This window comes from Martes martes, assembly GCF_963455335.1.
Source record: "Martes martes genome assembly, chromosome: 9".
Lineage (NCBI taxonomy): Eukaryota > Metazoa > Chordata > Mammalia > Carnivora > Mustelidae > Martes > Martes martes.
The window spans coordinates 101,077,211-101,091,906 of NC_137896.1; the positions used below are offsets into that span (position 1 = coordinate 101,077,211).

General features: G+C 43.1%; 1 gene segment (V, D, J or C); it reads right to left on the reverse strand.

The window, feature by feature from the left end:
• The window catches only part of LOC308348998 (immunoglobulin kappa variable 1-5-like), a 507,742-nt gene that overhangs the window by 101,851 nt on the left and 391,195 nt on the right, over positions 1-14,696 (reverse strand).

The window sequence follows — 14,696 nt, forward strand, 5'->3', positions numbered from 1 at the left end:
AGCACAGATTTCCCGGTTCTTTGGCAAGACTTAGCCCTTCTCAAAAACAACCTATTCACTGTTCAACAAGTAGTTCCCAGCATAGCACAGGCCCCAGTAAACCTGTCCACGGCACATCAATTAACTGTGTGACAGAGTTGTTCGTCCTAAACCAGAAATGTCAGACACACCAGATTAGGTGGAGCCCAGCAGCAGACAATCTCAGAAAGGAGATAGTATTTTCTTTAGTATTGGATCCAAGCAGATTCAGCGGGCAGGTTTATGGGACAAGAGTTTCAGATCTCTACAATACTTAACTACTCTTGCCAAACACCCCTGCACAAGCTCCTATTTTCAGCCTCATGAGGCTTTATATTTAATGCATTTTCTTATTTCTGCATTCTTGCTGCTCCAGCCAGGAATGGACTGCCTCTCCCCAAATTAGCTAATTCCCAGAGGTGGTAAAAGACGTGCCCAAAAGCTTAGGTTTGATATGCAAGCCAGACAATCCTGAGTCCCAATCCTTACTCTCTTCCTTTCAATGAGACCTGCAACTGTGACATTTCCCTCTACTCAAATCCCCCATGGGTACAAGAGGACAAGGGCCACAGCTATGGTCTGCAGTCTGCTGAAATTTTGAAACTCTCCAAACTTATGTCTAAGTAGCTTGTTGGATTTGCTTCTCCAATCTTCTCATGAAATACGCGTAAAAAATACAGACCGGCAGTAATTCACTCTGTCTGCTCTTCTCACCTTGGACTGCCCGCGTCGCCGTGTGGCATGCTGTGTGTTGTTCTGCTTCCAGGGCACTATGCATATAATAAAAACTTCTTACTGCATTGTAATAGCTTTTCTGTCTTTGTTTCTTACCACATTTGATTAAAGACACAGGGCCTCCCAACCAGCGTATAGCATAGAAAGGACTCTAGGGTCTGCTCAGTTTCGCATCATATGTTGATGTAAGTTAAACTGGATAGCTCCCACACCATTCCATAAAGAAATAAGATGTTTTTTAAGTAGACGCTCAAAGAGCACAAATGGTCATTGACTTAATGTGGCTAGGAAATGGCCTGAAGTAAGGATATGGATGCCCTATGGGGTGGCTGGCTAGGAAGGCTCTGGAAGGAGGAAAGTGAAAGGATAAAGGAGGAAAGATCAGAAGGAAGAAATTACCCAATCTAAACCAAAAAGAGAAACTAAGCTAAAAACAAATCCAAGCAAAACAAAACCCCAAAATCAAAACCGACTGTAACAAAACCCCACAGTATCTGGGATACATGGGACCAAACAAAAGATCTAACATTTGTGCCACTGGAATCCCAGAAAGAGTGGGGAGGAAGGATGGAGACGAAAAATATTTTGAACAATTAATTGCTGAAAAATTTTCACATTTAGCAGACCACCAACAGCATAATCCTGAGTAAATATGTGTCCAGACACATCGAATGACATTTCTGAGCACTAACTAAAAAGGAAGAATATCATAGGATGAAAGAGAAAAATCACACCTACTCAGAGAGGAAAACACCTCGAATGACAGAGGATTTCTAATCAGAAACCTTGGGGCCCAGAAGCAAATGATGTCGACATTTTTTTTCTAGCTATAATTTACATATAACATTGTGTAAGTTTACGTTTTACACAATGTGATAATTTGATCTACATTTATATTGTGAAATGGTTACTAACATAAGGATAGTTAATGCAACCTTCACTTCACATAATTATCCTTCTTGTTTTACTTATTTACTTTTTTGTGGTGAGAACATTGAAGGTCTAGTCTCTTAGTATTCTTCAAGTACAATGTAATACTGTTAACTACAGTCTCCATGTTGTACATGACACCATCAGAAATTATTTTATATACAGAAGTTTGTACCCTGTGATCAACATCTCCCCTATTTATCTCACCATCCAGCCCCTGGCAACCACCAATCTACTCTCTGTTTCCATGTATTTGGCTTTTTTAGATTCCACATGGAAGTGATATTATACATAATATCTTTCTCTGTCCTCCTTATTTCACTTAGCATATTACTTTCAAGTTTCATCCATGTTGTCCCAAATGGCAAGATTCCCTTCCCTTTCATGGCTGAGTAGTATTTCATTGTGTGCGTACACATGTATAACACATATTCTTTATCCATTTATCCATCAATGGACACTTAGGTTGTTTCCATATCGTGGCTCTTTTAAATAAAGCTGCAATGGACGCACTGGTGCATATATATTTTCAAATACCCAGAAGTGGAATAGCTGGATCATAGGGTATTTCTACTGTTAAGTTTCTGAGGAAACTCCATACTGTTTTCCATAGTGGCTGCACCAATTTACATCCCCCAAAACAATACCTGAGGGTGTTTCTCCTCATCCTCTCCATATCCTCTTTCTCCATACCCTCTATAACCCTTGGTATTTGTTGCTTTTTTTTAAAAATACATAAATAGTGAATTGTATGAAATACTTTTCCTGCATCTGCTGAGACAATCTTATGATTTTTACCCTTAATTTTGTTCATGTGATATATCATGCTGATTGACTTATGGATATTGAACCATCCTTGCATCTCTGGAATAAATCTTACTTGATCATGGTGTACAATCCTTTTAATGTATTGTTGAATTTGGTTTGCAAATATTTTGTGGAGGATTTTTGCATCTATGTTCATCAGAGATATGGTCATTCTGTTCTGGACGCCAAGAGCTACAGCCTTGTCTCCCATCCCCTTGTTCTCCAGGCAGGGCTGGCCTCCTAGAATGGGATCTGGGAGGGGAGGCAGACACACATAGCTCGGGCTCCTTGAAAATACAGAAACATGATAATGTGGACATGCAGCTTGTTCCAAACTGCACTAAGTAAACAAACGTTTAATTTCAAACCCTATTATTGGCCCTATAAATATGGCCCTGGTGGGGATGGTCCATTGGATGTGTCCCCTGAGGGGAGGATGCTCCGCCCAAGCCTCTCAGTCAGGACTCCAGCTTGTCTCCACAGGGCTTCCCCCGCTGGTGAGGTGGGGTGTTGTAAGTACCTGATATGAGGTAAAGTGGCCTTATTCTCATTTCTTGCCTACTATTCCCTTCCTGTATGTGCATATTCCTGTACTCTTCTGTTTCTATTAGTTTTTCTATCATAATAATAAAGTTTTCTTTCCTTTTTGAAGCAAAACAGGGCTGTGGTGAATCTTTAGTGCAGCACGGGAGGAGACTCTGTGGTATCACAAGGGCTACTGATGTAGATGTTTATCACACTAAAAAATACCTTGGCAGGAACGTCTAAACGGGCATTGACCACTCCACTGGGCGCCCTAGTCTACTTAAGTTGACACACAAAATTAACCATCATCAGGGGCAAATTGAGGGGAAGAGTGATGGGAGAATCGACCCTTTGTGAAGGTGAAGTGTGGCTCCCCAGGTAGGGTATACATGTTACAGGCTCTATCTGGGTTTAGGAAATGGCTTATGCCAGAAAGTGGTACAGCGACCACGGGGCCCCACAGAACAGCCAGGGTGCCACCTGCCAGAGGAAGCCTCAGGCATCTACTCCACTCAGAGGAAAGATTGTGGAAATGTTGTAGCTGGACTTGCAGTGTGCCCAAAGCCTCCACAGGCTCTGCCCTCCTCACCGGGACTCCATGCTCGACTTCTTAAGGGAACCCCACACCTACCCCCTTCCCTCTGCTTAAGAAGGAACAGCAGGTCGAGGAACTGGTGCAGGAAGTTTATATGGTGCCCAAGCAACCCTGCCCTGACTTCTGAAACCCCTGGAGGCACTGAATTTTCTTGATGGCACCTAGATTTCATTTATTGTTTAATTCAACACAAAACAGAAATATTGAACTGAAAAGATAGAATAACTAAACTTCAGGATTCAGTCTTCACCTAGGTCCAATAATGGTCCCGCATGTCTCCCTGAGTCAGGAAATTCTGGGCCTGTCGTCCATCTCTTCTGTCTCTCATCTCTTTGGACCTTGCACAGCTCCAGGACCCAAGCTCAAGTGTTTGCCACATCCTTACCCAACTGCAGGAGAAAATCGCTTCAGAGCTTGATGTTCCCCATTCTCCGCCCCCCCCTTTTTTTGTGTGTGTCTTCCAATTCTTTTGCCCCTCCCTGCCTCCCGTTATTTGTTTCCCAGCATATATTGTTATTTTGCCAGGGTTATTGATATGAAGAGCCAAGTTCATCTTTTCTGGAAACTGAACCCATTTAAAGACATTTTTAAGTTGAAATGGAAGCTCTTCATTCGATCTTGTAGCAGTTTGTCACTTTAGAACTTCTAAGCTGTTCTCAGAGCTTCTAAGTTGACTTTTGTGTGTTCTTGTCCTACAACTCTATTTTGGAGTTATTTTTGGCTCTTTACATTTCCACTGGGTACTTTCACAACCCACTGCTTATGAGATTTGCTTCTGTTCTCCCTGACTGCTTTGCATAAGTCCCTCCATGCCCAGACTAGGCTGTATAAAAGGGGCCTTTGCTACGTGAGCTGAGCTGCGTCGGGCAGGCAGGGGCAGCAAGATGGCGTCACAGAAGCAGGTCCTCCTGTCCTTGTTGCTGTGGGTCTCAGGTGAGAAGCTGAAAAGTGCCATAATCCTTCTGGAGTAGTGTCATTTTAAACAACTTTTTAAGATATATACTGAGAAGCACTGGTTATTTCCAAAATAGACCCAATGATGTACTGCCATGTGGTACCATTAGGAAGCATGTTTGCAATGACCTATTTCAGCAGGACTGGGATAAAGTGTGTCTGTATCACCATTTTCCTGATTGCAGGTTCCCGTGGGGACATCACGATGACTCAGTCTCCAGGCTCGCTGGCTGTGTCTCCAGGTCAACGGGTCACCATGAATTGCAGAGCCAGTCAGAGTGTTTACAGCAATGTAGCCTGGTACCAGCAGAAACCTGGGCAGGCTCCCAGGCTCCTCATCTATTATGCATCCAGCAGGGACACAGGCATCCCAGACCGGTTCAGCGGCAGTGGGTCTGGGACAGACTTCACCCTCACCATCAGCAACCTCCAGGCTGAAGATGTGGGGGACTATTACTGCCTGCAGGGTTCCAGCTTTCCGCCCACAGTGCTTCAGCCTCGAACACAAACTTGCTCCCCGGGGCCGTGGGTCAGGGAGGCTTTGCTGCACCAGCTACTTCCTCTTTGCTCAGCCCTGAACATGTGCGACCCCCTGTCTGCCTGAGAAGTCACTTCTCCTAACTTACTCCTTGAAGGGCTTGTAAGGCCTAGCAGAAAATGAAGGGAGCTGGCTTTTCCTGTGTCCCCCCACCCCTTTTTAGAAAAAGATTTTATTTATTCATTTGCCAGAGAGAGAGAGAGAGCACAAGCAGGGGAAGCAGGAGGCAGAGGGAGAAGCAGGCTACCTTCTGAGCAGGGAGCCCGATGCGGGACTCTTTCCCAGGATGCTGGGATCATGACCTGAGCTGAAGGCAGCCACTTAACCCACTGCGTCACCCAGCATCCCTCCTGCATCCCTCTTTGTGGGAGGTTAATGAAGACAAATGCTGTGAAGATGTCTTAGGGATGCTGTGGGGAGTTTTTGTGCCCCAGGAAGCTGCGTGTTTCCCAGGATCTCAGGCAGGAGTGAGCCAGGAAGGTCTGTCTTTAGCCTCTGACAAAGGGCCGTGAACGTTACACCCTGCAGATCAGTTCTCCTTCCTGCTCCTCTTGGACTCTGGGACATTTCTCTTTTATTTCCTCATTCTCTCTTCTTCACCCTCCATCACCCTCCCACTCTGAACCTTCCCAGGTTGAAACCTTTGAGCTCTCCTATTCAGAATCTCCCACGTGGAAGGTCGTGTCCCTCTCACTTTTTCCTTCCACGGGCCCTGTTTCCCAGCCTTCCTGGGCGGCGTCCTGCACGTTCATTTCTGCTCCGGCTCCTTTCCTACCTCCCTTCTCTCTCTTCTCCATTTCTCCCAGGTGTACTCATTCTCACAAAGGCAATTCTCTCATTATTTTTTTTTAAAGACTTTATCTATCTATTTATTTCTGGGGTGGATTGGCCCAGGGAGATGGCGAGAATCTCAGGCAGACACCCTGTTGAGTGGGGACATGTCGCCCGCTCCCTCTCACATGCCTGAGATCATGACCTGAACCAAAACCAAGAGTCGGACGCTCAACAGACTGAGCCACACAGTCACTCTGATTCCCTCACTCTTCAACCCTGTCACTTTAGAAGCACAGATACTGTGCCTCAGCACCTTTTCCACCACTTGTCACCTTTTTCTTTAAAGTTGTCCCTTGTGACTAAAGGAAGTCACAGCTCTAAGTGTGCCATAACTTGAGTCCCTTGGAATACTTTCCATGAACATGTCAATTCTGTGTGAAAATGGAGAATTTCTCAGCATCTTAGTATTATTTCCCCACCTCCTTCTGAAATACATGGGTTGATGCACTTTAGCTTTGGGAAAGACCACAGGAAACCTGGGCAGTGTGCTCCAAATGCCTTTACCTACAAAACAGCTTCTCTTAATAATTAGAAATCTACTTCAAGGATCGCTATTAAGGGATCCATTTCTCTCATCCAAGGTATGTTTTCTGAGGGCTTCTTCTGTGTCCAGAGCAAAGACGTGTGGTTTCTCCCCAGCTGGGAGAGCCAGTTGATAATCAAGGACATCAGTAAACATTTAGTATGTTCTGTTGGAGGGACTATAAAGAAAAGTGAAGGAAGGAAGGGAATAAAAATTTGCCGAGTAAGAGTGAGCAGAAACTTAAAATCAGATGATGTATTAGTTAGCTAGTGTCATGTGATAAATCACCCACAAAATACAGTGGCTTAAAATGGTAGCATGTTTGTGGCTGTCTTGTTTATTGGTTGCCTGGGCAGTTCTGTTAATATGGGCCCAGGCTTGATTGATCTTGATTGATCTTGGCTGGCTTGCTCGTGTGCTTAATGTTGGCTGAACCAGGAAGGTCAATGGATGCTCCTGATGTAGAAAGGCTCACATTTCTTTCCTCTCTTTCACATTTCTGGTGCAGGGGAGCTGCTGACCATCTTGTCCTAGGAAATAGGAAATGGCATACTTGGCTTTAAATGAGGATGGAGGAGGAGCTGTTAGAATCTGAAGAAGGAAAGAGAAAGAGTGAAGACTGACGAGACCAGGGAAGTGAAGTATGACTGTGGGGCAGGGTGAAGGGCCTCAGGAGGTGAGCGGTCATGAATCAAATTTGGAGCAGTCGGGATTGCTGTGCGTTTTCCTCCAGCAGGCAGGTGGAGGGATGGGACTTTGTACATGAAATGAAACAATGGAAGGCTGAGGAAGATCTTGCGTACAGGGAGTTGTTATAAAGAAGGATCATGGAATTCAGCTGAGGAAGGAGGGAAATGAGACTACGAAGGGCTTGAAGACAAGAAAATATAGGAAGGTCAGTAGATTCACCAAAAGCTAATTTTCAGAAAACAGTAAAATTATGACTCTCATTGAGAGATAGTAATGACGAACACGTGTTGCATTATTTTACTCACATGCTGTGAGGGAACTAGGAAGATGTAAGTGGGTCAAAGGAAAAGTCAAAACATACAGATATATTTGGAGTAAAAGAATGAACTGCAGAGAGAGGCAAGCTGGTTCTCCAAGGTGAGGTAAGATATTAGTTAAGTCACTACCAGACAGTACAGAATCGTCCATCTATCAGTCATTAACAGTTTATAAAGAGTTGCAAGATAACTCCAAGATAATGACCAAGGTTGGACCCTGATAACCTGGAAAGGTACGCTACAGAGATGCCAAATTTTCCATGGAAACACAGCATATATTTTTCCTATTCATTTCGGGTCTTCCTGTAATGAAAGCCAGAAATTACTGTTGGTGGCATACCCAGTGGATTGAGCTGCGGAGTTCTTAGAATGGTTCAAGAAACTCTCCCTTTAAGCAACAACCACCGCCATGACAACAATGGTTCTGTTTGCAGTTTAAACAAAAGTAAGGTATTTGGCACTGTATCAAACACATAACATATTTTATTTTTTATTTTATTATTATCACGACTGTGTTCAGTGTTCCCATAATCATGGTCAGCATAGGTGTACTGAGGAACCTCATAGAGTGACACATGGAAGACAAACTTAGAACTAATCCAAGTGTGTCTCATCCACAACCACATTAAGATCTAGGGCTGTTTTTCAGCAACCAACTCACAATTCTGAAACACAGAATTATTTTGTCTTGATCTATACTAATTGCTCAGGGTTTCAATCAAGCCTACCAGACCTGTTCGTTGTGTTTCTTTTTACCACCCAGTCTCAAAACCTCACCCAAAAAAGGTTAAAACATCATGGGTTGTTCTTCTTTCTTACATAATCCTTATATTGTCTTTTTTTTCTTTTCTCTAGTTCTTTAATACTTGACCCATGACTCACAGGAAGGAAAAATTACCCCCATTGGGGGACATGCTGTAGGATACTTTCAGGTTTCTGGGCCTCGAGCCTCTACAAAATGTCACACTGAGAAATATCCCCCAGGGCAGTGTTTTATAAAATGAAGGATTTTATCTGTTCATGGGATAAGGAATTAGTATCATGATCATATGTTTTAATACTAAAAGCTAAACTAATAGATTAAAACAGAGTATAATGTAATAAAATAGAAAACAAACCTATGTTGTATGGATTGATGGTAGGAACAGCTTCATGGATATTTTCTCTATTAGACACATGCTGTGTAATGTGTACAAAGATGATCCAAAAATAAAAGGGATACTGTCTTAAGAAATGCCTGAAATACACTGAGGTGTGCCCGCTTTTCCTATTATGTCACAAGACTTCTGTACTATTCCTATGAGTGAAAAAAGTTATTTGTGATGTATTTATGTAATAGTGAACTATTCAGCAGGAAAAGAATGAATTATGGCCACTCCAACAACATAGATGAAGTTCAAAGAACACATTGATCCAAAGAAGCAAGACATCAAAAAAGTACGTACTGTATAATTCCACTTATATGAAGTTCAAAGTCAGAGAATATCTGCTCAATGTGGATAGAAAACAGAAGAGGGGTGGCCTCTTGTGGTATGTGTGTGGGGAGTGGGCGTGGAATTGACAGGGAAGGAGACTGAGGGAGCTTTTGGGATGGTAGAGACAGTCTCTGCCTTGGACCTGTTTTTAGTTGTATTAATTTTTTTTAATGAATGTAGTTAAATAATGAGTAGAAAGTATGGAGTCAAAATAACAGATTCTTTTTCCATCTACTTCCTTTACAACCACTGGCATGTTGAGTAACGTGAACTCTGAGAACTCCTGATTTCTCATCTCTAGAGGATTATTGTGAGATGAATTGCGCTAGATGAATGAGTCCTTCGTACAGTATTCAATACATAGTAAGTCCTCAAGATTTCACTCAATGGCAGTTGACAGTGTAGTTGTTGATGTTTATTAGTTTTACTAGTAGTAGTAGCATTACAGTGGTAGTGCCCGAGGTATTAATACTAACGTTAGTAGTACCAGTATTTGCAATCTAGTATTAGTCATAGCTGTCTTAGTAGTATTAGTAGTGTTTGCTTGGATACAGGTTCCCTTTTTTTGCCTACTTCAGAATGTTTATCAGAGATAAGATTCAAGGTCCATCCCATGGATGAATTCCGTTGCAGGCCTGCAAGAGAATTTTTATTTTAGAATTCCTGAGGCTTGGTATTTGTGTCATCAAGAAAGGAAGCTTTCGAAGGACAAAGTCTCTTGATCCTTGAGCCCTGCTAGCCCTTCCCCAAGCAGCTCCTGGCTGGATGAACAGACCCAGAGAGGAACGCAGCTGCTGGGACCACCGGGAGCACAGCCCACTGCTCCCCCTGCCGACTCCACCCAGCCCGGGTTGAGGCTGTAGCACCATGGGAGGAAGGATATAATCCCGCTGGCAGTAATAGCTGGCAGCATCCTCAACCTCCACTGCACTGATTTTGAGGATGAATTCTCTGTCTGACTGAATCGCAGAGAACTGGTCTGGGATACCAGACTTGAGGTTATCAGCATCATAAATGAGATGCTTAGGAGCCTGGTCTGGTTTCTGCTGATACCAGCTCAAGTAATCGCTGTCGCTCTTGTTGGCCCTACAGGTGATGGATACGCCCTCTCTCAGGGGTATGGAGACAAAGGCTGGAGACTGGGTCAGTCCCGCATGCCCACGGGCAGGTGGGTAGGAAGCAAAACACAGAGTCAGCATTTTTTACTGAGTCTCACTCCATGTTCCTCCCAGATGATTCTTGCAGCCCTGGTCCCCTAATCAGAGAGCCCTGGGTTTCGAGGGGAGGGGAGACCCCGCGTCAGGGATCCACAGGGAGGATCCCTGGGGAGATCCCACAGTCAGGAGGAGAGGACTCCCACCATCTCGGGGATTTTCCCTGCACTCCCCTCCTCACCTGGGAGGAAGGCCAGCAGAAGGCAGAGGAGTTGGGTCAGGACTCCCATGTTCGATCCGAGGCCCAGCCTGAGGCTCTTTTTTGCCCTGAATGTCCGAGCAGCCTCTTCATGAAGATGCCGAAGAGCAGAAATGGACTCTGGGGGAAACATGCAAATCACGGAGGGGTTGGGCAGGTCCGCGGCAGGTGCAGAACCAATGCCTCTTGGGGGATCACACAGATAATAAATATATAAAATAGGTAATAGATTTTTGCTCATTCTGTGGTGTTGTAGTTCTACAACTGTGTTCTTAAAGGTTGCCTTTACTTTTAGTTGTCCATTAAACTCCAATAAAAGTTTTAAAATCAACTTGTTCCTAACAGGTTAAGAAAATTAAAAAAATGAAGGACCAAATTTATGTCTCCATCAAAGACAGTATTTTGTCTTTCTCTTTGTTTTCTGTGATACTGGAAACCTATGGAACTGTACAGGGTTCTAGGAACCAAGGAGCTAAACCAGGGCCCCTTCCTTACAGATGCCATACAATGGTAGATTCATATCCCTGACCAGGGCCCTGGAGACGTTGCTTTACTGATGTGCTGACATTAAAAATCAGCAGTGATGGGGCGCCTGGGTGGCTCAGTCAGTTAAGCATCAGACTCTTGTATCAGCTCAGGTCACGATCTCAGGGACGTGACATCAAGCTCTACATCAGGCTCTGCATGGAGTGTGGAGACTGCTTAAGATTCTCTCTCCCCCACTCCCTCTGCCCTTCTCCCTGGCCCACCACCAAGAATTTTTGATTTTATCCTTATTCTGAATTAATAATTCTGTTAGTTCCCTTGACAACCTTAAACAAAAAATAGCCAGTTATCTTACTAGCAAAATAAGCTTATTTGAGAAAAGCAGAAGAACTGCAACCGGGGACAAAGCAAACTATGGCAAACTGGCACTGAGTCTGAAGAGACAAAAAGAAGATCTGCTTTTATTATGCATTAGGAGGATTTGGGGGAGGATTGTTTGGAACAAATGCTCACTTTAGAAGTACAGTTTGAGGTTGTGGTGGTTTCTCATTGGCTACAAGCAGTGGTTGTTGTTTGTAGGGAGAGATCATCCTTCTTTTTTCTTAAAAGCAGGAAGTGAATTCCTACGTGAACAATGTCCTCCCTTGTTAAGATAATTCTTACATTTCTTCTTCCTGTTGGTTATGCAGACTCTAGCCATGGAACGGTATGTGTAGTAATTTCCCAGCTTAGATGAGGTTTCCTTTACTCTTTTTTATCCAGCAAAGTCAATATTGTTTGTCAAGGAGAGTAACGATAGGGCAGGTGCTTCTATGACTACCGTTGGTAGCACCCTCCTGTTAACAAACATGAAATAGCTGTGTTCTTCTCAATGGCCTCAGGGCATTACCGTTCTTATTGCCCTGTCCTTGTTGCCATGCCACTTCTTTACAGAGTCACGTATATAGAATATAGAATATTGTCTTTGTCATGATTAGGCGATACCACATTTCTTCCTCCCTTTTTTTGTTTGAAGCTATTCTTCAATGGAGGTCATGATCAGAGTTTCTATTGGAGGGCTCTGAGCAACAGGGATAAAATCAAGAAATATTTCTTAAGAAGCAGAGGCTGGGGACTCAGGAGTGCTCTGTAGAGTAGCTTGGTTTGTGCACTCAACAAATGTGCCCAACTAAAGGGAGTTAATAGGGCTGAAAGGTAGCTCTGCATAATTGTTTGCTGAACCATGTGACTAGAATTTGGTGACTAAGACTGTGCATCCATGTGATTCATTAGTACATGGACAGCTCTTCTCTTGGTGAGCCTGTGGAACTGGACATATGTCATCCTCAGAGCATTGACTCATTCTCTTGTGATAACATATTCACTACAGCTTGGCACCATTCTCCCCTCAGGCTTGTACAACTCAAGAAAAGATTTGAGAGGGGACAACGGGACAGAAGGAAGTCCATGAGCCCTCAAACTCTGTCTTTAAAACAGAAAGAAGCACTTCATGGTGCTATCACAGCATCAGGAAACTCGACATTTAGAAGCAGGGCATCTGAATTCTAGCTGGAGAATTATGTACAGCATATCAGATAGGAAGCCAGTCCCAGTATTGGGCTTGTTCTGAATCTCTGATTGGTAGAAGTCATAATTCCTGCCAGACTCAGAGTTGAGACTCTGAATTGTGTCAGCCAGGCTAGAAAAGTAATATTATAGATCAGATGTCAGCAAACTGGTTCATGGGCTCCATCAGGCCCACTGCCCGCTTTTGAGGGACTTGTATGCTAAAAATTGTTTTATTCAGGGACGCCTGGGTGGCTCAGTTGGTTAGGCAGCTGCCTTCGGCTCGGGTCATGATCCCAGCGTCCTGGGATCGAGTCCCGCATCGGGCTCCTTGCTCAGCAGGGAGCCTGCTTCTCCCTCTGCCTCTGCCTGCCACTCTGCCTGCCTGTGCTCGTTCGCTCTCTCTCCCTCTCTCTCTCTGACAAATAAATAAATAAAATCTTTAAAAAAAAAAAAATAAAAATTGTTTTATTCATTCAAATGGTTGAGAAAAATAAAAAAAAACAGATTAATTTTATGTGACGCAAGAAAAGTAGGTGAAATTCAAATTCAGGGCCTTAGAAGTATATACAGTTATACTCTTTCACATTAGTATTGACGAAGACTACTTTTGTAATGCGAAGGTGCATCCACTCTCAGACACCAGGTTCTAAAGTGCGGAAAGTACCTTAAGGGGAAGACGGGGATGTGGGCATTGCCATCTAGCTGCTGGTCACATTTGCCAATTCTCAAAAGTGAAAGCAAGAAGTGAGATCTTGCTTTCCCATAAATTTGCAGGGAATATATAGTCTGCTGGAACTTGAGGCAAATGAGAACGAATTTGCCATTTTCCAAAATTCTGTGCAGTTGAGGAGCTTCCATGTAATATTCAATGGAAATGACTTAATCTTCAATGTAATAATAAAATAAAAGAGTCTTCTTTGGCTCAGGTCGTGAACCCAGGGCTCTGGGATTGATCCCCACGTCGGGCTCCCTGCTCAGTGGGGAGCCTGCTACTTCCTCTCTCCACTGCTCCAGCTCTCTTTTGCTCTCTTTGTCTCTAATAAGTAAATAAAGTCTTAAAAAATAAGAAGCTAAAATACAGGTCTCAACAAGGCTTTCCTAAATTCTATATATGGGGCGCCCGAGTGCTTCAGTCAGTTAAGCTTCTGCCTTCAGCTCAGGTTATGATCCCAGGCTCCTGGGATCAAGACCTGCATCAGGCTCCCTGCTTGGTGGAGAGCCTGCTTCTCCCTCTCCCTCTGCCTGCTGCTCTGCCTGAGTAAGCTCGCTATCTCTCTGTCAAATAAATAAATAAAATCTTAAAAAAAAATTCTATACATGAGTTCCAACCGATACATGTACCCAATTACTCTTATGTGAACTGGTATCAGTATTTGGCAGTACCTATTTGTGTGCAAAAGATATTTACAAAGATGAAATGTATATCATCTCATTGCAGATCAGCTTAACGGATGACGGTTTGCAATACTTTGATACTAGAGATCATGTACCTTGAATGCCATTTACATGAAAGGCTATTCCTACCAAAAAAAGAATGCAATTCTTCTCATTTGTAGGCCTACGTTACAAAAACTCTTACTCAATTACTATTGCTACATTTTGAAATTAATAAAAAGTTGTGGTTATTTGTTTTCTCTCTTATTATGTAAGTGCCTGAAATATATTCTCAGTTGTTCTTTGGCCAACAAATCCTAAAATATTTACTATTGACTCTGAATTTAATCTGATAAACTTTGTCTTTTAACTGGAGAATTAATCTATTTACCACGATTGTGACAATTATATATAATATATAGATTATTACATTATACCCAATATATTATTACATAATACATAATTACATATAATATATGCATCATATCATACCATATAATTTTATTATAAGGTCTTGGGAAAGACTACCTAAGGTTTACAGCCTGAAACACAACATATAAATCAAGATCTGAGAATTAATTTTTTTTAAAGATTTTATTTATTTATTTGACAGGCAGAGATCACAGGTAGGCAGAGAGGCAGGCAGAGAGAGGGAGGGGGAAGCAGGCTCCCCACTGAGCAGAGAGCCCAATTCGGGGCTCGATCCCTGCAACCTGGGATCACAACCTGAGCTGAAGGCAGAGGTCCTAACCCACTGAGCCACCCAGGCGCCCCAGAATTAATTTTTTTATTAATCTGTCCTCAGGGCTGAGTATGAACTAGGAACAAAAGAGAGGAAAGGAACATTGTCAGTATGACCTAAATAGTTTAATCCATTCCCTATATTCCCTCACACTTTCCAGGCTGGACCACACCTATCCTAGGCAAAAATCTA